This window comes from Talpa occidentalis, unplaced genomic scaffold, assembly GCF_014898055.3.
Source record: "Talpa occidentalis isolate TD23 unplaced genomic scaffold, MPIMG_talOcc4v2.1 talOcc4.2, whole genome shotgun sequence".
In the NCBI taxonomy this organism is placed as follows: domain Eukaryota; kingdom Metazoa; phylum Chordata; class Mammalia; order Eulipotyphla; family Talpidae; genus Talpa; species Talpa occidentalis.
This window is the reverse complement of record NW_023602073.1, coordinates 16296452-16322338: the sequence shown is the minus strand read 5'-3', so window position 1 is coordinate 16322338 and position 25887 is coordinate 16296452. Positions and strand designations below refer to the sequence as shown.

Genomic DNA, 25887 nt, shown 5'->3' with positions numbered 1-25887 from the left:
GCTCAGGTCATCCCACGACTCTCTGGGATGCTCATGTGGTCCTGGATAAAGAGAAGGATGACCATGGTCACCCTTCTGGAGAAAAGAGACTCTTTGGTATCCCTGTGGAAGCATCACTGGATGGTAGTCCTCTGCCTGGTGCCTCTTCATGTCATTTGTAATATGTGTGGTCCAGGCTGAGTGTCACTGTGTTATCAAACAGCATCTCAGATGGTCAGAGTAGACAGCAAGAGTCCAGACTCTCCAGTCTGGACTCAGTCCAACCCAGTAAGGAATGCTTTTCCCTGTCATTTCTGAACTGAAGTTCCAACTTTTCTAGAGAAATAGAGGCCAAAAGAAGGGAGAAATTATCTGGTATTTCACAGAGATTAAATAATAGTGGCCCAAGAATTCCTCCTTAGCGGGTGACACAAGTGGACGTGCTTTTCAGTCTTCATAAGAATTAACCCCCCAGAAATACACATGTCTTGTTTTATGACTCGAGCTTTGTGCCTGAGCACTTGTGACAACCGCCTGGGAACACAGCCCCAATATCACACTTTAGCAACTGAGGCCTAGATGGGTGGTATCACTTGTCCTCTTAGAAGTAAAATCAGAAATTGGATATAAGTCAGGCTCTGTTTTGGAAGGTGGAAAACTTATTTTAATCTCCATGTAGTGTCTTCATCAGACCCAGCATGTTCATCTCACTAAAACAGGAGCTCAGAGTGGGGTAGCAACATGTAAAAACAGCCAACCCCACACATTTCCATCATCCTTAGAGAGTCCAGGTCTGGACTCTCAGAGACAAAGGGGGCGGACAGCTGAGATACAAGTCAGAAGGAAGGAGCAGTCTGCAGCCTCGAGCCCCTGCCTGGGGCCTGGAGTGACGAGGCGACACCCGCTTCTGAGACTTGGACATGCTGGCTCAGTGTCCTTGTCATAAGAAACCCAGGACAAACTCAAAGACTTTAGCATATTCCCTTAACCACATGCTCACCAACACACCACACATTTTCCTGAACAGTCATCTCTTCATCTCTTTGTTCCTGGTGAAGGGACTTTTTGTTTTAAAGATTTATTTATTATGCATACAAGAGCTGGGGTACATGCCAGAGATGCAAGAGGGTGAGAGGATTCACCAGAGACAGAATAAGGAACAGAACAGGCAGAAGGACCGAAGTACACTGCTGAGGGGAGCAGCAGGCAAAGCAGGAGAGGTCACTGCACCTTGTGGGTTGCTCTCTGGCTGGCTGGGATCAAACTTGTGATACAGAGCCTGTGGATTGCTTCATAGTGCAGTGCTTACCCCCTTGCGCCACCAGGGAGGCCCGTGAAGGACTTTCTAGGTGAAGGACCTGCAGTGTTTTCCGCATGTCCCATTCCAGGGTCTGATAATTCCTTCCCCCTTGGAAGTCCCAGAAAACTAGTGCACAGACTCCTCTTCAGGTTGGTGATGCCAGGGGCCTGAGGGTCTAATCTTGCCTCGCAATGGTGGATGTAAGAATAAATTCTCCAGAATCTGAGGTGTGGAGCTTCTTGTTGGAGCTTCTTTGGGGCGATTAATGATGGAATTGAGACTGTGACAGACCTGGCACCTGGGTGTGGTGAGAAGCTTCGAGGGGAATAGGAGACTGACAGATAAAATGCAGCTTCCCCCTCCTCCATGGGTGACTCTGCTGGTATCAACAAAAATGGGAGCACTCAGCCCCCCAGATGTCTGGTCACCCTGCTGGTCAGACCAGGACCCTTGGAAATCAGAGATCTGAACCCCGGATGGAGAGGGTGATGCATGATCACTGCTGTGCTCACGCTTCCCCACAGGTCAGACTGATCTTCTGTGGTGTCTGTACAGTGGCTGTATCCACTCATTCATTGCATACTCATTGAGTGTCCACTGAGAATCAGCACCGTTCCAGGTTAGGGGAAAGAGCAGCAAGGAAAACAGACCATATTTCTTTGCAAAGAACTCACATTATATTCTCTACAATGGTTCAACAAAAGAGACTGTTCTTAAAATTACTCCAATTGTGGAGAGAGGAACAAAGGAAAAGAACGATTAACCTGGAAATAAGGCCAAAAGAGTACCAAGAAGGAGGCCTTGGGAGGTGAAGATGTGGGAGCCAGTGGTCATGTTGTAAAAGGACACAAGTCCAGCCTCACAGTCCAGAAGAACTCCCACCATCAGGGGCCCCTCCCTCAAATAAGAGAAGTTGGGGGAGAGGTAAAGGGCCTTGTTGCCATTTTCCTGGCAGAGTCTGATGGCCCAGAATCCAGACTGAGGCTCTGGGGTCATGTCCCTGTCCCTCTGTACATTTTCCTGACAAACTCCTAAGTCCCACCCAGATCCTTCTCCCACATCCACTTCAAAAGTATGTCTTCCTGAGGTGAAGCCTCACAGCCCAGGACATGGGGTAAGAAACTGAATCTCCTAAAAGATATGCGTCTCCTGGGGTCTGCCACGGTGCTGCAGGAGGCCTTGACGCCCCAGCCAGATAAGACACTGGCAAGCAGGGAAGGTAAAGGGCCTCACAACGTGGGACTGAAGATTCCTTGTGCCTCACACAATGGGGCTGAAGATCTAACATTCCTTTATTTTTTGTTCTTGGTCATAAAGAGAGACAAAATTTTCCCAAAAAGTACATTAGGCTATAAATTATATATATCAGCAGACTGCAAGCAATTAGCATGGAATATTACCTGTTTAGAAATTAGTTACTACACCAATTCGCCCAATTAACAATGGAGACTATTTATTGTATATATCTGACAAGCAATCCAGCATAACAATTATAGTAAATCTTCTTTTGTTTTTTTAGAAGTTTCCTTTTTATTAGAAGTTTCTTAGGAAAGTTTTTAAATGAAGTTAACTGTGTTAAGAAGTTGTAGAGAAAAAGTTTCTGATAGCGAGCAGCAGCTGGTCTCCGGCTGAAGGCCATGTGAATAGAATAGTCTTTTGATGATGAAGCTTTAGCTGATAGGGATGCACTGGCGGCTATCCACTGTTTTAAATAATTGTCTAGCTGAAATAATAAGTTTTAGTGTTAGGTCTGGTTTTTAATCTATTAACCTTGAAGGCTACCGTCTAGCTGGGACCTGTAGGAGCCAGTAGTCCATGGGAATAAAATACACTAATTGTTTCTGCTTTACACATGACAATGTATTTTTTTTTTCTGCTTACTAAAAATGAATAAATAAGACCTGCTGAGTCTCTCGGCAGAAGATACTTGCACCTCATCCAAGTGTTAGTGTCTCCTCACTACCTCATCCCCTTCCCTTCAGCCCTTAAGTTTCAACCCCTGACAGGTCGCCGAGGAAGTCTCATCCTTTCAGGAACCCCTGACACGACATTTTGCCGGAGGCTGGTCCCCGGCAACACGGGTCACTTATCTCCCATCCTAGGACAGAATTAGTTCACGATGAGCTGTATCTTGATCCGGAGTCACTCTGACTGATAAAAGAAAGGACACATTTATTTGCTGAAAATACAGAACACTGCAAGTATAACTGCATGGATTCAAGTGCAGCCTAGTTCTTTTAGTTCTGTGAGTCACTTTCTGAGGCTGCATACTATAGTAGGAAATCATCATACCTGAACAGTAATGGTGGGGCTGATTGAAGGAGCTAATGGGTGCCTAGTGCTTGGAGAAATTCCTGGTATTTGGTAAACAACCAATAAGTGGAAGTCATATCCTTGAGCTTATTTAAGACATAATGGCCTTGCCATGCAATCACTAAGGGGTGCCTTCTAGAGGTGACAGTGTTCTAGAAGATGAGGACAGCATCTCTTCCATAATCAGAAAGAAGCCAGGGTCATAAGTTCTATAATCATTAGAATGAATTCTGCCTACTATGGGAGGCAGCTTGGAAGTGGATTATTCCCCAGTCTAGCCTCCAGATGGGAACACAGCCCAGCCAAAACATTCATTGCACTCTGTAAGGCCCTGAGCATAAGTCCTAGCAGATGTGAGCCACACAAATCTGAACACAACCTCTGAGATAATGTGTGTGTTGTTTTAAGTGACTGAATATTCTTATAACCACAGAGAATCATTTCAGCTTCATTCAGATTTTCCAGCCAAAGGAATTATTAAAACAATTTAGTTTGATTTTCTAATTGTGGACATGTGGAACATGGCAAGTACTAATAAGAACCAGGTTTCGGAATTGGTAATACTGGCTTTCATTAAGATTCAAATATTTATGGCATCATAATCCATTTTCTCCTTAGTCCTGAATACTGATCTATCTTTCTTAAATTTCACTGAATGTTCAATGACATGTTAACAATAAACATTACGGTGCAGATTGTTCTAAACACTTTACACCTATTGCTGCATTTAATTTTCATGAAATCTCAATTAAGATCTGTTCATATTCGTATTTTCCAAAAAGGGAAAATGAGGTAGTGGTTGGCCTGGCTGATACAGCGAATCAGCGGGAGAGGAGGGATTCGAAGAGCCTGAAGAGAGAACAGTTTGCCACTTCCCTGTCTACACCCAAGGAGCATGTTCCTGACCCACTGAAAACAGCTCAGCAAACTCTCTGCCTACGAGTCTGAGCAGGACAGGTAGGAAGTTTGGCTACCACGTAAGGGGCCTTTGCTGTGAAGCATGAAGGCAGTTATTTCCTTCACATACCTTGGTAGGTCTTTAACAGTTTCCTCAAATCAGAGTAACGCTCAGAAACATTGCATGCAGTTTGAGGGTCCAGAGAGAGGTCCTCTGGTATTTCAGCTCCACATCTGAATGGCTAGAATAAACAGACAACAGACTTTCTGCAGTGGACGTTCCATTCAGCTCTGGACCCAGACACTTCCTCACTTCCCCTTAACAATGTGTTCAGACAGACTTACCTTTTCAGTGTGTCTTTCACATCCTACAGTGAAAACAAAGACAAATGTGAGTGTGGGAAAATCAGCATGTCATGTCAGTTGACACATGGGTTACTTGCAGTGAACACCGCACCCAAGAAGCAGAGTGACCCAGCCTGAGACACCCACACATACCCAGGTAGAAAGATTCCCATCCCTGTCCCCTAGGATAGTCCCTGCAAGTGTGTGTAAGTGTGTGATCACACTTGCTCAAGCTTGTGGGGAGTCGTGGAGACTGTAGTCACATTAGCCTGTGACCACAGGACTTGATCATGTTACCTTTTGCTATAAGCGACCTAATTTCTTTCTGAGGAGCCCATATCAGAGATCACTGATGACAAATGTCCTCAGTGGTGAATCCATGCCCAAACCATGGTGCTGGGCCACTGAGGAGGAGGCAGCAGGTGTCACCTGCTGAGGGCGCTGTCACGCTACATCCTCATCCTGATAGTGTAACTACCAGTCCTGCAATAGCAGCTGGAGTCCAAGCATTTATTTTCACCCATTGGAAGCTTCAGGCAGCTGAAAGCAGGTCCCATAAGAGCCTATGGCCCATGACAATAAGTGAATCAGGAGAAGGTTATCATTTATTTTGGCTGCCTCACTCTATTCAAGAAATGGTTAGAAAGGGTTCCATGAACAGTTGATAGGGGCGAATAAATGGCCGGAAGCTCTACTGCGGTTCCATAAAAACAGGAAACCTCCGTGTCTACCCAGAGAAAGTTTAAATTTCTGATTCACATGCTGACTCCTGGACCTGCAAGGCCACCAGCGGACATGGACATAGATTTTTAAAGAATGTTTCTTTTATTTCAGTGCCACAATTAAGTGAAGTAGACAGGTCTCAGAAATCTCCCCAGGCTCCCTCGTCATTCTCCTCTCAATAGTCAGGAACAGATGAAACCTCCTTTCTTTCCCACAAGTTCACAGCCTTTTACCTGCATAAAATTCTGGGATGATTCTTGACATTTCTTCTCTAATTTCATCATGAGTTTCTCAAATTCAATACTCTGCTTGCCATACTGACTTGATCTTCCTGCAGTCTCCTCAGCAGCTGCTCTTTTTCTTTCTCCAGTCTCTGTAGATAATCCCTCTCCTCCTCATCGAGGAAGCTGTGGAGATTCCTAAACTCAGACTGGATTTCTCGTCTCCGAAGCTCTATGTTCTCCTAGAATCAAGAAAGTAGGCATAAAAGGGGGAAACAAACCCAACATACCTCTATGGTGAGTCAGTAAACACAGGTGGGCCGAGACACAGTGCAAATCTGCTCACCCCTAGGAGGAAAGCAAACTGTGACACGTGCCCAACTGGACTATCTTGAAGATTCATGCTGAGGGACATGAGCCATAGAGCAAAAGCGAAAGATGAATGAATGTTCTCATATGAGGTCCCTAGTCAAAATGAGAAACAAGAAGTGGAATGGTGGCTGCCAGGAGCTTGGAGGAGGAAGCAATGGAGTTATTGTTAATGGACATAGATTTTCTGGTTTGAATGCTGAAAAAGTTCTGCAGATGGAGAGTGGCAACGGCTAGAAAACAACTGAACACAATGCACTGGGCTGTTCAGTTAGAAATGAGGAAAATGGCAATGTCAGGTCATCTGTATTTAGCACAAACACCCCAGAAAAGTTTGCTTACCTGCTATGGGTCATTTTCCCCTGGGCCCTGGAGCTCAAAAAGCGCCCAGCTCCCTCTGCAGAGTCCAGCCCAAGAGGCTGACACTCAGATGTGGGAAAGATGATCCTAGCTCTCTTGGCACCTGCTCACTTTCCTTCATCTCATCCAGAGATAAAAGAGGAGAGGGCAGGAGTCGCAGAATCATGAAATTTGCCAAGATCAAAGAACTTATCATTTGTAAGAGAAAACCAAGCGTTAGTGGGGATGTAAGAAGCTATCTATGTGTGTGTGGGGGTGGGGAGAGGATTTCTTCAAATAAAGGCTTGTAACGAATATAAATGATTCTGAGTTGAAGACATCAGACTGGTAGGAATCTATGATTCTCAACACGGTGAGGTCTGAATAGTTACCAGAAATATTGTTGCCTTAAGCCAGGATTCAGTTACCATCCTGATGGATGAGACTAAAAAACACTGAGAGACTGGGTTTTCTCTGGGAGGACAGAATGTAATTCCATGGGTGCTTTCTCAAGTCACACTGTGCTTCAGTGACTGTGGTGTTGTGGGAGATGTTGTGGCACTGACATGGTTTCCTATATGGTGTGTAGCAGTAGAAGTTCTCCCCACTACCCCAGATTCCAGAAGGGAGGAGACAGAGGCAGTTGCAATGCTACAGTGACAAGGATCTCCACTTGCCAGTTGCTAGTAAGGCCCTCCAAACTTACAGGATTTTAACATGAGGATAGGAGGAGTTTAATTTCGCATATGACCATCTACAAAGAATAGGACAAATGTGGGAAGAAACCCTGAAAGAGGAAAATGACTCATAAATTTGATTACTAAGGATGGATTACATCCATATTTCCATAAAAGAAGTGTCTCTGATCCTGCAGGGGCTGGTCAGCCACGGACACTGTCTTAGAGACCCACAGTCTACAGTGCAAGTGTGTAAGTTCTTGCAGAGCTCTATCCTCATCGACAGTCTCACAAGCTTGAGTTATGGGATTGCCTCCTGCACTGGTCCTCTTTTTGTATTCACGAAAGCTGATATTGGAACTAGGAGGTTGAGTGTCAGACCCTGTGCTATGGTAAATGTGCCCAGGTGAGTTCATGATCTTCAGACAGGAGGTAATTTCAGTCACTGAAAACTTGAAATGTAAGGAGCACAACATTTTTGATTCTTCTGACGGAGGTTTTAGGCCACCTAGCCAATTACTATTCATAGAAACAGAAATCAGAGGAAAATTCTCCTAGATAGAGACAACTAATGGCAAATATTAAAGAAAAAGGCATATTCTTTGTGTTTCTACAGTTTGGTCTGATTTACTGAGAAAAAAATATCAATGAATATTTTTCCCAATCACCTAATTCTAGTCTGGAAAATAGTTTGAGATCAAGAAAATCAAAGTCTTACCTCCCATCGTGCTATTTCATTTTCCTTGACCAACTCCAGCTTCTTACAGAGGTCTTGCTCTCCCTTCAGTTTTGTCACAATCCCTGGACCTTTTCCTGAAGGAAAAATTGGGTGAGTTATGGCTTGTCCATTCCACAACTCTCATTTGACACTTAAAAGAATCCCAGGCTCCAAGATGTACAATAACATTGAATATATTTTTGAGTCCTTAGACTTTGAGAAGAAGCAACATAAGGGCATTCACGTAACTCATGCCCTCAGTGGCCCTGGGAAGTGGCAGGATTGTAACCTCTTTCTGTGCTGTAGGCCATCTGTGATTCCCAGCTCATCTGTGGACCATAGACTAAGCTATTTACATGACTGCAGTCTGCCAGGGACATGCAACATATAGTACAAGATTATAATCATCTAAAAGTACATTTTATAAAATAATGCCTGGACCAATCATAATACAGAGTGTTGGAAACACGTGGAACTTTTTACATGTGAAGGTGAGTCAGGTAGGAGTCCCAGGATGGCAGCTGAAGTTACAGAACCAGTTCTTGGCGGGGGGGGGGGTGGGGGTGACTCTGTTGTCACCTGAAGAACTGTCATGACGTCGACTTACAGTGATTAGTTTCCATACCTATCTCTGGGTTACTTGTCACACAGTTTCTCACATTTTCAGTCTCTGATGAGAGACGTAGAAACCAAGTCATGAAGGCAAAAACTAAGTAGCTCACAGCTTCCATCTAGAAAGAACTGAAACTCTTACCATATTTCGACCTCAGCAGTCTGACTTCTGCGACAACGACCATCAACTTTTATTGCTTTTTTTTAACTACTTGGTGGGCGAGTTATGGGATCTGCCCCATTACAGTGATGAGCTGCTCATGGGGTTACAGGGGGAGGTGAGTGCTCTGATGGTGCTCAGGACTGACACGCCCTGACACAGGATCCAGAACCTTCACACAAGACTCAGGCACAACAAGGATGAGGGACACAGAGCCCCACACTGGGGATGTTTCCTTCCAGTGTCAACAGGGCAGAGGAGGAAGGAATCCTGCTTCCTCATTCCTGCACAGCACAGGGAGCCTCACTTTAGCAGCTATTGTGTGAGAAACGTGGCGGTGCCTGAACCTCTCAAGGCTTCATCACTCACCGATTATTTCTAAATTCTTTAACTGTCCTTCTTAATCCTTGCTAAAACGTGTTTCCATCCTTTTTCTTAGAGAACTAACTTTGATTTTACTCCTTGATGTTTATTTTGTGCATGCAGAATGTTCTTTTAAGTGTCAGCCTGATCTTTCCCTCCACAAATAAAATCCCAACTTGGACCAGGATTTAGACTCTGAGAAACACCAGGGTTCCTTCTTAATTTCCTGTCTTATGGCCTCAACTGTCTTTCCAATCACACTCCCCCTGACCAGGTACTAGATAGTCAGGTGAGCTCTCATGACACGTGGTTTCCCCTGAGTTGGAATCCTCACTCCTCCACACACGGTTATTTTGAGTGTGTCCTTCTGGACTCACTTCTGGGCAGTCTCCCCTACACTCATTCCCACCCCTGTGTGGCCCCTCACCACCCACACCATGGGACATCAGGTGTCCTGTGTTCCTTCCTCACTCCTTATACTGTGGCTATCAAAAAGGCCGTGGTTCTGACCCCTGGGGTTTCAGATTCTTTCCTGTGCTCTTCCAAGCTGTGGTGTCTCCAATTAAATATTCGAGGTGAGGCCATGAAAGAGGCCCGTGTGGCAAAGAGCAAAATCTGTTGTCCAGGAGAAGTTCATTACAGGAAGTTCATTACAGGAAAGGATTCTGCTCAACCTTGAAGGTCAGGATGGACACGGGGTGGACATGTAATAAATTCAACATGGATGTGTAATAAACTATTTCAGGAAAATGATATGGTCCAAATTTATTTTAGGGTCAGGATAATGGTTTTCACTCCAACTGATTGGAGTGAAAATGCGCAACCTGAGAGGCAGTCCTTGCTAAAGTTTCTGGCTACTCACCCTGTAGCCTGGATACACGTCCTCCACTAGAGCCGTGCGGTGTCCTCTGTGCTGGGGGGAGTGTTCACAGCGCCAGCAGATGAGCTGCCCGTCGTCCTCACAGTACAGATGGAGCTTCTTCGCATGTACCTCACATAGCCTCTCACTGTCTATCTCCTTGAGAGGTTGTTTTTTTTTTTTTTTTTGTTTTGTTTTTTTTGTGGAACCCTCTCCGGCGGTTGGGGATTGAACCGGCGCTGCACAGGCTGGGACTGCTTCACAGCGAGGCACTCAAACGCTGTGCCACCAGGGGAGGCACTCTCCTTGAGAATTTGAATTATTTGAATGATGTTTTCCAGTTGCTTGTTGGATCGGAGACTCTCCCTTTGAAATGGTGCCCGGCACAGGGACATTGGGGCTCCCTCAGGGATGACGTCTCTTGTGGGTTCTCAAGGATGTCCTCTATGCACCGGCGGCAGAAGCTGTGCCCACAGTGGATGCTCACGGGCTCTGTCATCAGCTCCATGCAGATGGAGCATGTGGCTTCCTCCCTTATATTCTGGGTAGCTGTGGCTGAGGCCATGGCCCTTCCTGAAAAGCTCCAATATCAGGTTAGAGGCAGAGATGAAGTAGACAGGATTTTCCAGAGTGAAGGACAGAAGCCTCACCTGAGCCTCTGCGCCTGCACAGGTGTTGAAGTCTTCTCTCTGGAGAGAGAAATGGATGCAATTTGAAAGATGCCTCGCCTGTTCCTCTGTGGCAGAATAGGGTGATCCCAGTCATATTTGCCCACTTCAGTTTAGATTAAAATTCAGTCACATTTAAATTCAGCGTTTCAGTCTCACCAGCCATAATTAAATGCTTAGCATCTGAGAATGGTCCCAGGATATCCAAGTAGTGAATATTGCGTCATGGGAGACAGTGACAGTGCTCGGGTACTAACAGTGCTAGAGAAGGAAAGAGGGGCTCCCAAAAGTCGCGGGAGAGAAGAGAACTCAGGGAGGGAGAGTGAAACTCTCTCCATGTCTAATGAGCTTCGGGTGGAGTCGGCCCTGATTTCCTTCCTTGTCCTGCTAGCAACACTGAGGTGAATCGTTGGGGAGCAGAGTCCATGGAACAATCACCCTTGACTTTCCTCACACCCCCATGTCTGGTTCTCTGGACCCCACAAAGTAAAAGGGGCTCCAGGTTATTCAAGTTCCCATGGAGCCCACACTGAGGCAGGAGAGCTGGAGAGAGTGGTAGAGAAGGTGTTGGTGCTGGGAGCAGAGGCCCTTGGCACAAGGGAGGTGACTGTCTCCCTCCAGGGGAGGACAGGTCTCCCAGGACAAGGTCAGGGTGCCTGAGGCAGAGGGAATTTGCAGAGACAGGATGTGGGGAGGCAGGAGGCAGAGGGCAAGTCCTGTCCACTGTGGGGTCCTTGTGCTGGACCCCCCAGTGTCCACCAGTGAGGACTGAGAGTTGGAGACAGAGGAGCAGGGACCAGAGCAGAGGGTCTGCCCTCCCCACAGCTGCAGCTGCTCAGGCTCCCAGCCCTGCTGCCCTCCCCTTGCTGGGAGTGTGTGGGGAGGTGCTGAGGGAGGAAGTAGAGACCTTTCCTTTGCACTCATGGGCCTGGACTAAAAGCAGATCCAACCCAGGACCTGGATAGATTATTTCCCCCTATTTCAGGACTAGCCCTCGGAGCCAGAGCACATCTCTGCAGACTGCTCTCCCACGGAGGTGATTTCTCCCAGGGCCGCACCAGCCTTCCTTATGCCTGGGGTTGTGCTCCTGGGGATGCCCTTCCTCTGAAGTCCAAGTGCCTGCCCTTCGCTCATCCCACACCCTGATCTAAGACGTGAAATGGAGTCTTGAAAGAGAAAGCAGAGGAGGAGAGAGCTAGAAAGCAAGTCCTGACCAATTTTACTTGGCTGAGCTCCTCTTATTGCTCCCACCACACACACACAGACATCACAGTCCACCCCAGAGCAAACCTTGGCCTGGACAATTTCACTCCTCCTCACAGGACAGTCAGTCACAAAATCGCTGCCAGTCGCTTTGCAGCTCCATTTTCAGATGCCTGGAAGGGAAGTTCCTCTGACTAGAGTCAACTCAGAAATGAAACTGACGTGGGGCTGGTCCAGGTAGATGAGGGCGGAAACCTGTCAATATACCAAAGGTTGCACATTTGGATATCCTGACAGGGAGGAGCTTGGTAGGAACAGTACACTTCTCTCAGAGTAACAAGAGGGGACTATTTAAAATATCATGGTGACGTGACCTGGACAGTCAGGGGAGCAGACCCCTCACAGGGACAGGACACCCCTCCTGAGGCATCCAGCTCACAGACAGAGGGTGAATGTGCCCCTGGGTCCCTGATCCCATGATGACTCCCTGCCTCTCCCTCCACCGTCACTATCATGGATGAGACTCAGCACCGGGCACAGCTCATCCCCAGTTTTCAGTCAAAGGACCAGGAAAGGAGATGAGGGACCCCACAGAGGATCAACCACCCACAGAGCAGCAGCCTGATAAAGACAAGCTCATGACAGGGTCTGGCCTGTGACCACTGCCCCTTGACATCTGCTATGTGAAGGAGGGGTTCATGCAGAGCCCAGAGCTGAGAGTAGAGTCTCCAGAGAAATGTCCCCAATGAGGGGAGAGCCCAGTGCTTCATGTGAAACTCACTAAATTTGACCACTATAGTCTGACTCCTGAGGCTACGTCCATCACCTTGTGTGGCTTTATTTTATACTACTTGGTGGGCAAGTTATGGGATCTGCCCCGTTACAATGATGAGCTGCTCATGGGGTTAGAGGGGGAGGTGAGTGCTCTGATGGTGCTCAGGACTGACACGTCCTGACACAGGATCCAGAACCTTCACACAAGACACAGGCACTCAAGGATGAGGGACACAGCACCCACACTGGGGATGTTTCCTTCAAATGTCAGCAGGGCAGAGGAGGAATGAATCCCACTTCTTCATTCCTCCAGAGCACAGGACAGCTTTACTCAGAGCCACTGAGTGAGAAAATTTGGAGGTTCCTGAACCTGTCTGAAGTCTTCATCACTCACCGATTCTTTCTAAATCTTTCAACTCTCCTTCTTATTCCTTGCTACAGCCTGTTTCCATCCCCTTTCTTAGAGGACTAACTTTGATTTTACTCCTTGATGTTTATTTTGTGCATGCAGAATGTTCTTTTAATGTCATCCTGATCTTTCCTACCACAAATAAATTCCAGCTATGGACCAGTAGACTCTGAGTGACACTCAAGTTCTTTCCTTGACTCCCTTTCTTATGCCCTCACCTGCCTTTCCCATCACATACCCCCGAGAAGGTACTGGAATGTCAGGCAAGCTGCCGTGATAGGTAGTCTGCCTGAGTGGATCCTGTTTTTTTCACCACACATGTTTATTTACATTTTCCTGTCAGGACTCACTTCTGGGCAGAATCCCCCACACCCATTCACACCTCTTGGTGCGCACCCTCACAACCCACATGAAGGGACATGAGTGATCATGTGTTCCTTTTCTTACTCCGTGTAGACTGTAGGCTGTGGTTCTGACTTCTGGGATTTCACATGATGTCCTATACACTTGCATGTTGTGGTGTCTCCAATCATGTATTTGAGGGGAGGCTATGAATGAGGCAGGTTGGCAAAGAGCACAATGTATTGTCCAGCAGAAGTTCATTACAGGAAGTTCCTACTGGTATGGTTCTGACCAACTTTGAAGTTTGGCATAGATCACAGGACCTGACTCACTGGATCATAATAAACTACTCTTCAGAAAAAAGCATGATGGAAACATTTTTAGGGTCACAATCTTGGTGTTCAGACTAACTAATTTGAATCAAAATGCGCAACATAAGAGGAAGTACTTGCTGAAAGGAGTGGCCACTCACTCACCTTGTAGCCTGGACATACGTCCTCCGCTAGAGCCGTGCTGTGTCCTCTGTGCTGGGGGGAGCGCTCACAGCACCAGCAGATGAGCTGCCCGTCGTTCTCACAGAATAGGTGGAGATGCTCCCCGTGTTCCTCACACAGCCTCTCATTATCCACCTCCTTGATGCTCTCAATGAGGTTTTCCAGTGACTGTTGGGCAGAGACTTTCCCTTTGAAATGATGTTCCACCCAAGGGACAGAAACGCATCATCACAATTAATGCATAAGTACCTGGTTATGCACCTGCAGCAGAAGCTGTGCCCACAGTAGATGCTCACAGGCTCTGTCATCAGCTGCTGGCAGGTGGAGCAGGTGGCTTCCTCCCATCTTCCCGATTGCTGGGACTAAGGCCATGCTCTTCCTGAAAGTTCTACTGAGTATCTGTAGGCAGAGATGAATCAGACAGGATTTTCTGTGTGAAGGATTAAACCTCACCTGAGCCTCTGAGCCTGCACAGTGTTGAAGTCTTCTCTCTGGAGACATACCTGCCAATGGTCTGAGATAATCCAAGTAAAGAACATTCCTCATGGCAGAAAGTGTTCTTACCAGGTACTAGGAGAGAGAGAGAAGCAGACAGGTTTGCTAGCAACAGTTGTAGGAGAGAAGAGAAGTCAGGGAGGGAGAGAGATAGTCTCTCTGTATCAAAGGAACTTGGGAGGAGTCAGCCCCAAGTTCTGAGTTACTTCTTTGTCCTGCAGCAACAGAGGGAATGCTTTGGGAGAAGAGTGCATGGGGTCAGGGACACTTGACTTTCCTCACACCCCCATATATGGTTGTCTGGACCCACAAAGCTCAAAGAAAGCTTAATCCAGTTTTCATGGAGCCCACACTGAGGCAGGAGAGCTGGAGAGGGTGGTAGAGAAGGAGTTGGTGCTGAGAGCAGAGTCCCTGGGCACAAGGCAGGTGACAGTCTCCGTCCAGGGAGGACAGGTTTCCCAGGGCAAGGTTGGGTGCCTGAGGCAGAGAGAATTTGCAGAACCAGGCCTGTGGAGGCAGGAAGCAGAGGACAAGGCCTGTCCATTGTGGGTTCCTGTCCTGGACCCCCACTGTCCACCAGTGAGGACTGAGAGCTGGAGACAGAGGAGCAGAACCAGAGCAGAGGGTCTGCCCTTCCCCACAGCTGCAGCTGCTCAGGCTCCCAGCCCTGCTGCCCTCCCCTTGCTGGAGTGTGTGGGGAGGTGCTGAGGGAGGAAGTAGAGACCTTTCCGTTGCACTCACAGGGCCTGGACTAAAAGCAGATCCAACCCAAGGAACTGGATAGATTATTTCCCCCTATTTTCAGGACTAGCCCTCGGAGCCAGAGCACGTCTCTGCAGACTGCTCTCCCACGGAGGTGATTTCTCCCAAGGGCTGCACCAGCCTTCCTTATGCCTGGGGTTGTGCTCCTGGGATGCCCTTCCTCTGAACCCCAAGTGCCTGCCCTTCAGTCACCTCACACCCTGATCTCTGATGTGGCATGAAGTCTCCAAAGAGAAAGCAGAGGGAGAGAGATAGAAAGCAAAGTCCTGATTATTTGCACAGTTGGCGTGCTCCTTATTGCCACCCACCACCCACCACACACACACACACACACACACACACACACACTCACAGAGAGAGAAATCAATCCACCCAGAGCAACCTTGGCCTGGATTTTGCATTCCTCCACACACGACAGTCAGTCACAAAATCGCTGCTAGTCACTCTGCACCTCCATGTCCAAATTCCTGGAAGGTAAGTTCCTCTGACTAGAGTCAACTCAGAAATGAAACTGATGTGGGGCAGGTCCAGATAGATGAAAGGGGAGACTTCTTAAAATGCCATAAGTTTTACACTCAGGAATCCTGACTGGAGGACCTGGTAGGAACAGCACCCTTCCTTCAGAGCAAAAACAGAGGGGACAAATTAAAATGTGATCATGACCTGACAGAGCATGTGAGGCTGGCCTCACATGGGAAGGGAGAGGCCCCTCTTGAGGCATCAGATTCACAGACAGAGGTCCCTGTTCCCATGATGACTCCTGGCATCTGCCTCCACTGTCACTGTCGTGGATGAGACTCTGCACTGGGCACAGCTCATCCCGAGTTGTCTTGTTAGAGGACCAGGAAAGGAGATGAGGGAACCCAAAGGGGATCAACCACCCACACACAGCAGAGCCAGAGAAAGACAAGCTCATGACAGCGTCTGTCTTGTGACCTCTGCGCCCCCGGCACCTGCTGTGTGAAGGAGGGGATCATGCAGTGGTCAAAGCTGAGAGGGCATGGATGCAGTAGAGCCCTCAGAGATATGTCCCCTAAGTGGGAAGAGTCCAGTGCTTCAGGCGATGTGTGTGATGTGGTGAGACAACTAGCCGAACAGTGGGGCAGCACCTGGGGGTGCTTACCTCTTAATGGGGAGTCTAGTTTGTTAGATCTCAAAGAATTGGTATGGGAGAGATCACTGGAGTCCCTTAATAGGCCTGTAGTCCTAGTGATAACTTTGTGGGGAATCATCACCCCACATCCCTAAGGTGTTTTTTCCTCAAATCCTTCAGCACTCCCCTCAACCAGGACTAGTGTGACTTCCTATTTAAAATTCATCCCCTTCCCAGGTGCAAACCTACTCCCAGGCTATTTTGTTTCCATTACACTGATCACTGAATATTTATTTATCTTGCTTACTTCCTGCCTTCCTCATGAGCATGCAAGTCCCACAAGATCATGGGTTTGTGCTGGCATCTTTCACTGATGAATCCCCAGTATCTAGTAGCTTCAGCACAGAGCTGTGAAATAAGAGATTTTCCACGCTGCACTCAGCAGTATTGATGACGTGCATGCAGACTGGGTGATGTGTTGTGGTTGGGGACAATTGAGGGTGTGATAGTGTGTGTTGCATGTAAGTGACACAGCTTGTGTGTGTGTAATGTCATGTGGTATGTATGATTGTTACCAAGCAAAACCCATGTTTGTCTGTGTTTTAGATGTTCTCGGTTTTGTGCACTTTGTTGGAAGGACTTTGTAGCAGTGTGATGGATTCTCTGTGGTGTGCTGACTGGCTGTGTTTGTTGTGTGTGTTTGTGTTGTGTGCCCACAGATTAGACTCGAACTGGTTCCAGAAATTACCAGAATCTCTGGAAGGGACAGATTTCCCAAGAACTGTTTCTTACCCTTTGAAAAAATAAAATTGGGAAAAAGAGCTGGGACTGGGAAAGTAGCCTTGAGGAGGTTTGAGGAGATCATATTACAAAAGTGATGACAGCAGGGAGAAGAGAGTAGGATCAAAACAAGGTGCTGGGAATTTTATGAGGACGGTAACAACATAAAGTGTATACATTTTACAAAAATGAATAATGATGTAAAAATATATGAAATAAAATTAAAACAAACAAGCAAAAAAACAAAAATGATGGCAAACTAATGATTACTACGGGGGAGAAAGAGGCAAGAATTAGAGGCAGGAAGAGAGAGCCCAGGATGATGGGTGTAAACAATACAGGTCGGGAGGAGTCTGATAATTCAGAATGATGGTATCACAAAGGACTTCCGCAGTAGAAATCTTAGCATCCTTTGTAACTGTGCATTCTCTCTCTCTCCGTCCTCTCTCTGTCTCTCAGCATAGATGGCCCTTTCAGTTGGAGCTTGCTCCGACGTGCGATGAGCTGACACATGGTAATTTTCCTTCAGTGGCCCAGGAACAGCTGGGAATTTATTGAACACCAACTATGTGACAGGCCCTAGCCCCGTGTACCCTGTGTGTTAATATAATCCTCCTTAATACAATTTCTGAAGTTTAAAACATGACAGAATGAATAAAAATTTTCTATTGGCCTCAAAACCTAATTGAGCAGGCAGAAGAGTATGGTCCTCCCAGTCTGAGGAAACAAAATGAGAAAAATGTAAAGAGAAATGAATTGTGCTTCAGAGACATGTGGGATACCATCAAATATACCTTCTTACCTAGAATGACATTCACGTAAGAAGAGCACAGGGTGAAAAATAAAGAGCACACTCTAAATTATCAATGGATGAAAGAGAACATGACAAGAAAGTTAGAAAAATATGGAGGCTTTGAATGAGTGAAAATGAAAATCAACACTCCAAACTTTAGGGGCTGCCGTAACAGCAGGGCCTAGGAGATGACAGATGTAAAAGCCACTATCATAGTCAAAAGCTCTTAAATCACTAACTTCACCTTCTTGTTCAAGGCAGAAAGAGCAAATGAAAACCAAAGCAAACAGAAGGACACCAATGGCCATGAGATGGGGGTTCATGAAGAACAGAAAATCAATGTCAACAAACGTCAGTCCTTTTAAAAGACTAACACATTCAAGAAATCTTTTAGCTACAATAACCAATGACAATACAGTAAGACGGAAATTACTTACTTGTTCTAACTACTGAGGGTGGCACAACAGCATATCTGCAAGCAAAAGAATGAAAGTGGAGACTTGCATTACATCATATACAGCACTCAAAATGAACCACAGATCTAAATGTAGTAACAGAAATGGTTAACACCTTTTGAGAGAAGCACAGGGAAAACTCTTGTTACATTGGGCTCACCAAAGGCAGCAGTTATTTGCATGGCAGCAAAACACAAGGAATAAAAGTAGAAATACCTGGATGAATAGCAACAACACTGAAGGTTCTTGAGCTTCACTGGACTCCATTCAGAATGTGAAAGGACAGCTCAGAGAATGACAGAAAGATTCTGAATTACAGAGGTGATAAGGGACATACCTAGAACTGTAATTAGCATGTAAAACTTTTACAGGGCTCCCTGGTGGTATAAGGGTTAAGCACAGTGTTATGAAGCTGTCCATAGTGACTGCAGCTGGAGTTCCAACTCCAGCTGGCCAGAGAGCTACTGACATGACGCAGCAGACATCTCCTGTCTTGCCCCCTGTTCCCCTCAGCAGTGCATTTCATCAGTCTGCCTGTTCTGTTCCCCACTCTGTCTCTAGTGAATCCTCTCACCTCCTGCACCACTGGCCAGTCCCAGTTCCTATATGCATAAATAAATCTTTTAAAAAACATTTTTACATCAGGGAAATGCAAATCAAAACTACCATTAAGATACCATCTTACACCAGTGAGAACTGGCAACAACAAATGTTGGTGAGCTTGTGGAGAAAAAGGAACTCTCCTGCACTGTTGTTGGTGGGAGTGCAAACTGGTCCAACCACTATGGAGAGCTGTGTGGAGATTTCTGGACCTACTAAACATAAAGCTTCCATAGGATCCAGCAATTCCACTCCTAGGTATTTACCCAAAGGACACAGAAACATCAATTCCAAAGAGCACCTGCATCCCTATGTTTATAGCAGCACTATTTACAATAGCTAAGCTTTGGAAACCACCCAAATGCCCAACAATACATGACTGGATCAAGAAGATGTGGTACATATACACCATGGAATATTACTCAGCATTCAAAAAAGATAAAACACATGCAATTTGTAGCAACATGGATGGCGCTGGAAGGGATCATGCTCAGCGAAATAAGCCAAAAAGAAAAAGAAAAATACCGGATGGTCTCACTCATAGCAGGAATGTAGAAAACTTAAATAAGGGACCAGGAAAATGAATAACTATAAGAAAGTGAAAATCAAATCAACAAACAACTATGAACCAGAGACACTCTATGGGGAGTGGGGTGGGGAGGGGAGGGATTGGGGTCAAAATAAGGGGTTGCAATTGTATGGAGAATATAAAAATAAAATTTATTAAAAAAATAAAAAAACGTTTTTACAAACCTAAATACAAATAACCCAACTAAAATGGGCCAAGCATGTGAATAGAGATTATTCCCAAAAGACACAAATAGCCAGTAAATACATGAAGCTGTCACCATCACAGTCATTAGGAAAATGTAAAAGCCAGAAAATAACAAAATCTCAATGAGATAGCACTTAATATCCATTAGCATAGCCACATTTACAAATAACCACAATATAAGGTGGGAAAACTGCAATAGCACATGTGACTTGTGAGCATTTACAATGTTGTAGCTTCTCTGGAAAACAGTTCCTTAAAAAGTTGAACAAGTTACCACAGGAATTGGCAATTCTACCTCTAGTCACAAAACTCCAAATTTGACCATAATCACAGAAAATCTTGTACAACACTGTTCACAGTGGCATCGTTTGAACTAGCCCCAAAGTGGACAGAACAATGTCCATCCTTGATAAACGGGCACACACAATGTGTGACATCCATACAGTGGGATGGTTTGTCTAGAAACAGAAGCAAATACTGACCCAAACTATAACATTGATGAAGCGTGAAACCCTGGCATGAAATGGAAGAGGCCAGACACCCAGTGTCACACCAGGACCCCGGCAGGTCAGAGATCTGACCCAGTGACGGGGGAGAGCACAGGGATGACTTTGCTGTTCTCTCACTTCCCGCAGGTCAGGCTGATCTTCTGTGCTGTCTGCACAGTGGCTGTGTCCAGCAGTCATGGCACACTCACTGAGTGTCCACTGAGAACTCAGCGCTGGTCCAGGTAAAGGGAAACAGCAGATGACAAACTGACCAAGTCCTGTCCTATTAGGACTGACATTCTATTTCTACAATTGTTAATTAAGACAATTTTAGACTGACTTCAGCAGTGGAGGGAGGAACAAAGGAGAAGAATGTTTAGCATGGAAATAAGGCCTAAGAGTATCAGAGAAGAGGAAAAACTCCGCCAGCAGGGGCTGCTCCCTCAACGGAAGAGGATTTGTGGGAGAGGTAAGGGCCTTGTAGTCATTCTCCTGGCAGAGTCTGATGGCCCAGAAGCCAGACTGAGGCTCTGGGGTCAGGTCCCTGTCCCTCTGCACGTTTCCAGACGAACTCCTAAGTCCCACCCAGATCCTTCTTCCACATCCACTTCAAAGTAATGTCTTCCTGAGGTGAAGCTCTCACAGCCAGGACACAGGGTAAGGAACAGAATCTTGTAGAACTGAAATACTCCTTCTGGCTGCCTCCATGGGTCACATGTCTCTGATCCTCAGACAGAATTCGTTCATGATGAGCTTTGTGTGGATCCAGAGTCACACTAACTAATAACAGAGAAAGGCACATTTTATTTGCTGAGAAGACAGTGCACTTCAAGTACAACCTTCCTGGATTCAGGTGCTGCCTACTTCTTCCAGCTCTTTGAAACACTTTCTGAGACTCTGCATGCTATAGTAGGAATCATCACACCTGCCACAGTAATGGTGGGGAGGATTGGTAGCTAATGCACCCTACTACTTGGAGAAATTCCTGGTATTTGCTATGTAAGAATTAAATGCAAGTACTATCCTCTCCATCACTGTCACCATCACCAACTCAGTCCCTCAGAGAAGGCAAGGACTGACTAACCAGACTGGATATTGTCCTCTCTGCAACCCTTATCCCCTGTGTGGGGCCACCAAGAATCATGGAATATTGAAGCAAAAAAGTTAATCCCATTTTTTGGATAACCTTTCACACTGTGCTGGAGATCCACTCCAGCAGAATGTCATGTCAGGAGTCCCTGAAAGGAGAAGAAATAGTGGGCAAAACTGAGGGCTGAGGGGAGGGGGATGAGGCAGACACTCTTTCTCTAGTGCAAGTATCTCCTGCTGAGTGTCTCAACGGGTCTTTATTTTTACATTAAGGCAAGCGGTGAGATTACATCATCACAAGCATTGAAGCAAAACAAAGACAATCATTACATGTTTCCTCATGAACATAATAGAGTCCGTCTTGGTCTCATACCAACAGGGCACTTCTTTGATCACCTTAAGAAAAACATCAGGGATAATTAGTTTTTCTTGGTGCAACTCATTTCCCAGCATGGTCAGTTATCTAAGACAACACAATATGGTAACAATTAATCATCCCATTAAACTTTCCTAATTTCGGAGTGGGCGTGAGAGTCCTAGCCTATATCCTGTTACTAAAATCAACCTATCTCCCTAGCACTCGATTAACTTAGCTAATTTATCAGTTACTTCAAAGTGGCCTAAAGTAACTCATCGAATTTATTTTTAATTTTACTGAGGTCTAACTCTTAACTAGAAATACCTAACCTCCACACAGCCTGCGAACTGCTGACCTTTTGCATACACCAGGAAATGTACTGCTTCAGCAAGCACGTATCTCCTGGGTTAGGCTATGATTTCCAAGCACAGCTGGTTCAAGGCAGCTTGTTCTTCATAGTCCTCAGGGCCAAAACATTTCTTTCCTGGCTATACTTTTAGCAATTTTACTTTCTTTAGTAATGATTCAAGCATAACAACAATAGGCCAATTAATGCCTAGGTCTGAATTAGTTTTTCACAAGTCAATTTATAACCAATTTACTTATGCATTAACCAAGAACAAACAGGAGAGTATTAGCAGGCATTGCCATGGAAACTCTTATTCAGATCTTCTGGGAAGTGCAAAACTCCCCTCTTCTTGGGAGTCTCCCCCAAAGCCTGGACCTTGTAAAGAGACAGCATGGGTAGCACCACCTACAGCAACACTGATTCTCAGAAATAAAAATAACATAGGTCCTGCCATATTTTGTTTTTGAAACAGTTACCTCAGATCCCAATATTCTATTCAGTCCTCAGAGCACCTGTCAGTCCCATGAATTTAGGTGTGAAGTCTTTTATGTTTCTGCAGATGATAGTCCATATGGTCCCAGGAATTAGTAAAAAGTAATATAATTTATGCTGGAATAATGTACATCAAAATGATCTGACTAGCATAAGTAATAAAAAAATATATTGATATTTTTAAGTGTGATGCTGGCCAGGAGTGTAATTTGCTTTTTTTTTTTAAAGATTTATTTATTTATGCATACAAGAACTGGGGAACAGGCCAGAGGTATTGGGGGATGAGAGAATTCACCAGAGACAGAGTGGGGAGAAGAACATGCAGAATGACTGAAATACACTGCTGAGGGGAGCAGTAGGCTAGACTGGTTGTTCTAACAACTGATAGTGCACAACAGCATATCCGCAAGCAAAAGAATGAATTTGGAGAGGAGAGGTCTGCTGTGCCATGTGGGTTTCTCCCTGGCCAGGATCACACTCCTGCTGCAGTGGCTGCAGACAGCTTATAGGTTGCTTCTTAACCCCTTGTGCCACCAGGGAGGCCAAAGGAGTGTAATTCCTTAAGTGTGATGCTGGTCAGGAGTGTAATTACAAAGCAACAATGATAATCGGATGTTGTAGCAAGAAGTGAAGTTCCAAAATATTACTGAGTTATACACCATCAGCCGCCTCAAGGCTGAGACCTGAGGCTGACAACTGTGAACCCACTGACCATGCTCCTGCCCCACTGACTTGTGTTGGCTTCAGTCAACAGGAAGCACTGGAGACCAGGGAGCAGAAGACGCAGAACTAGGAGTCATCAGGACCCAGGTCCCTCTCCACTGCCTGAGTGGCAAGTCTCCATCACCTATGGCTATTCATAACGCTGTCCTCACAGTTCCTCCACCTGCCACGTAGGCCAGGTGGACATGGCCCTACCACCTCCTAGTCCTGGATCATCCCCATTCATCACTCTTGTTGTCACCATTGGAAATAACCCTTCATGCAACTCTCTTCAATCAGCCCTTATCTTCCTCACTTCTAGAAGTGAGATTTTCAATTCATGTTACATGAACAATCCGAAATAACCATAGAGGACAGATCAAATTTGAAAGTAAATTATACTGAAAGGGGAAAGATCCACTGGACTTTTATAACTACCTGTTGTTTATAGTGAAACTTTAACTTGAGACATGAAGTATAGATTATATAGTTACATAGATGCTACATGTATGAAGTACTATTAAAGTATCATTAAGGGATAACAGAGATACCTAATTAATTAATATACATTTCACTAGGAAAATTTCACAATTCCCACATGCATGCACTATATAACCTCAAATAAAACCATGCCAAATATCACCATAAGCAAGGCAAAAGGGAAACTCTCCAATCATCCTGAAACATTCAACATTCTTCCTTCCATAACTCACAGATGAGGCTGGCCAAAAAGGTCACTAAAGTGGGGAAGACTTGGACAGTTCAAACAGACCAATTTAATAGACAAATAACAAGACCAGCATTTAATAAGTAGAGAAAATGCAGTTCACATCACATTTTCTACATGGACTATGTAGTCATAAATAAGACTAGTCAGAATGAAAGAGTGAACATATTTCTGTAGATCTATATTACACAGACCATTTATTTGAATGCAATTCAGTGTAATACAATAATGAAAACACCATAAAATACTAAGATTCTGCAATCAAAATGCTTATAAATGATAATGAGTAGATATGGGAAAGTCCCTGCAGAAGCAACTAAATAGAAAATAAATGACTCCTGGGCCTCCCTCAGGGCACAAGAGGTTAAGAACAGCACTGTGAAGCTATCCTCAGCCTCTGCAGCAAGAGTTCCATCCCTGGTTGGCCAGGGAGCCAACCTACATGGCACAGCAGACCTCTCCTCTCTCGCCCACTGCTCCCCTCAGCAGTGTATTTCAGTGAGTCTGCCTCTTCTGTTCCCCACTCTCTCCCCCCCAACACCTCTGGCCTGTGCCCCAGTTCTTATATGCATAAATTAATAGATCTTTAAAAAAGTAACAAAGTTGGATAAATACATACTTTAAAGAGCATCACACCAGTGCAATCAATTCAGGTTTGGCTTCTGTCACCAAACAGATCATGGGTGGCCTTGCATGACCCCTTCTCTGGAATTTGCACTATTACAAAATTCCTTCTACTTGAGCGTGGGCAGGACCTGAAAATTGCCTCTCACCAATTTGTTTAAAATGACCAGCTATAAGGCCTGTACCTATTTGTGATTACGCAAGACTCCATTTTGCTACCTGCCTTGCTCTAGAGACTGTCCTTCAGATGACTTAAAGACATATGACCACAGAAATGAACAGGTTGTACAAGTAGTCCAGCCTCCAGATGCAAACACAGCCCAGCCACACATTCATTACACTCTGTAAGACCTGAGTAGATGACCTAGCAGATGTGAACTACACACACCTGAACCACCAACCTGTGAGCTGTTTTAAGGGAAAAATATCTTTATAGCAATGCAGGATGAATATGGCCACCAAAACAATTCAGGTTCATTCTGATTTTACAGCCAAAAGAATTGCTAAAAATATTGAGTGTGAATCTTCTAATTGTGGACGTATGGAAAATGACAAATACTAAGTAAGAACAAAGGATTGGGGCCTTCCTGGTGACATAGTTGAGTGTCATACTGTGAAGCTGTTGCAGCCTCTGCAGGGCTGGATAGATCCCCACTGGCCTCGTAGCAACCCACATGGTGAACAGACCTCTCCTGTCTCACCCGCTGCTCTCCTCAGCAGGGTATTTCGTTAGTCTGCCTGTTCTGTTCCCCACTCTGTCTCTGGTGAATCCTCTCACCCTCCCGCACATCTGGCCTGTACCCCAGCTTTTGTATAAATATATAAATCTTCAAAAAAGAAAAGATAATGACTGCCATTGCATCTGCCAAGGAGGAAGAGCAGCCTTAGCAGTGAAAATGACCCAGATGTTTCTTCCAGGCACCTCCCGTCCAAGTCCATGGGGCAAGTTGAAGCGGTAGAAGAAAGAGGGAGAGGGGCCACCTGCTTCTGTGTGATATAGACCCGGGGGTCACTCAGCCCCCTCGTTCCCAGTAGTGCCTCTTGTTAGGAAGTCCGGTTCGGGGGCTGCTGGGACTTGTCATCCAAGGGCGCTCATCTGAGCAGGGGCAGGGAGAAGAAAGCTTCCCCTGTACACATGTGCATCTGTAACTTTAGCACAAAAGACTATTGTGTGCCTGTTGAACCCTTACATCACAGCACATTTCCAAACACTTATTCCCTCATCTCTCTTTTATTAGTTGACCTTATAAGGCCCTTCCTGCAGAGCCTATGATGAGTAAAGGAAAAGACTTTCTTGTCTCCGCTACACAGGAAACCCCAGTGTTGTTTGTTATTCCCAGAGGCCCAGCATCCGGACCCACTTCTGGAGTCTCAGAGCACTGGAGAGTGAGAGACCCCACCTTCCCGCTCTGGACCCACTCGGAATCTCCCCGAGCTCATCGCCCCTCTAGGTGTCCTGCAGGTCTCACTTAGACAAGTGTGGCCTTCCCAGTTAGGGATGATCTCCCTCCTTTGGGCAGGGCACGTATAAAGTGCTCAC

General features: G+C 45.7%; 2 long non-coding RNA genes and 1 pseudogene across 3 annotated transcripts; 1 reads left to right on the top strand and 2 right to left on the bottom strand.

Moving 5' to 3' along the window:
• LOC119253530 (E3 ubiquitin-protein ligase TRIM38-like) overlaps nt 1-25887 on the top strand; it is a 165806-nt pseudogene that overhangs the window by 67808 nt on the left and 72111 nt on the right.
• On the bottom strand, nt 2905-7969 carry LOC119251741 (uncharacterized). Of its 2 annotated transcripts, none has more exons than XR_008553020.1 (5): nt 7882-7969; nt 5791-6020; nt 4835-4857; nt 4620-4731; nt 2905-3430 (listed from the first exon to the last, which is right to left on the bottom strand). It is a non-coding gene; the product is annotated as an uncharacterized LOC119251741 (long non-coding RNA). The 2 variants fall into 2 exon arrangements; XR_005126594.2 differs by lacking the exon at nt 7882-7969 and adding an exon at nt 6490-6585.
• LOC119251740 (uncharacterized) lies at nt 9884-13786 on the bottom strand. Its single transcript, XR_005126593.2, has 3 exons — nt 13748-13786; nt 11834-12001; nt 9884-10564 (listed from the first exon to the last, which is right to left on the bottom strand). It is a non-coding gene; the product is annotated as an uncharacterized LOC119251740 (long non-coding RNA).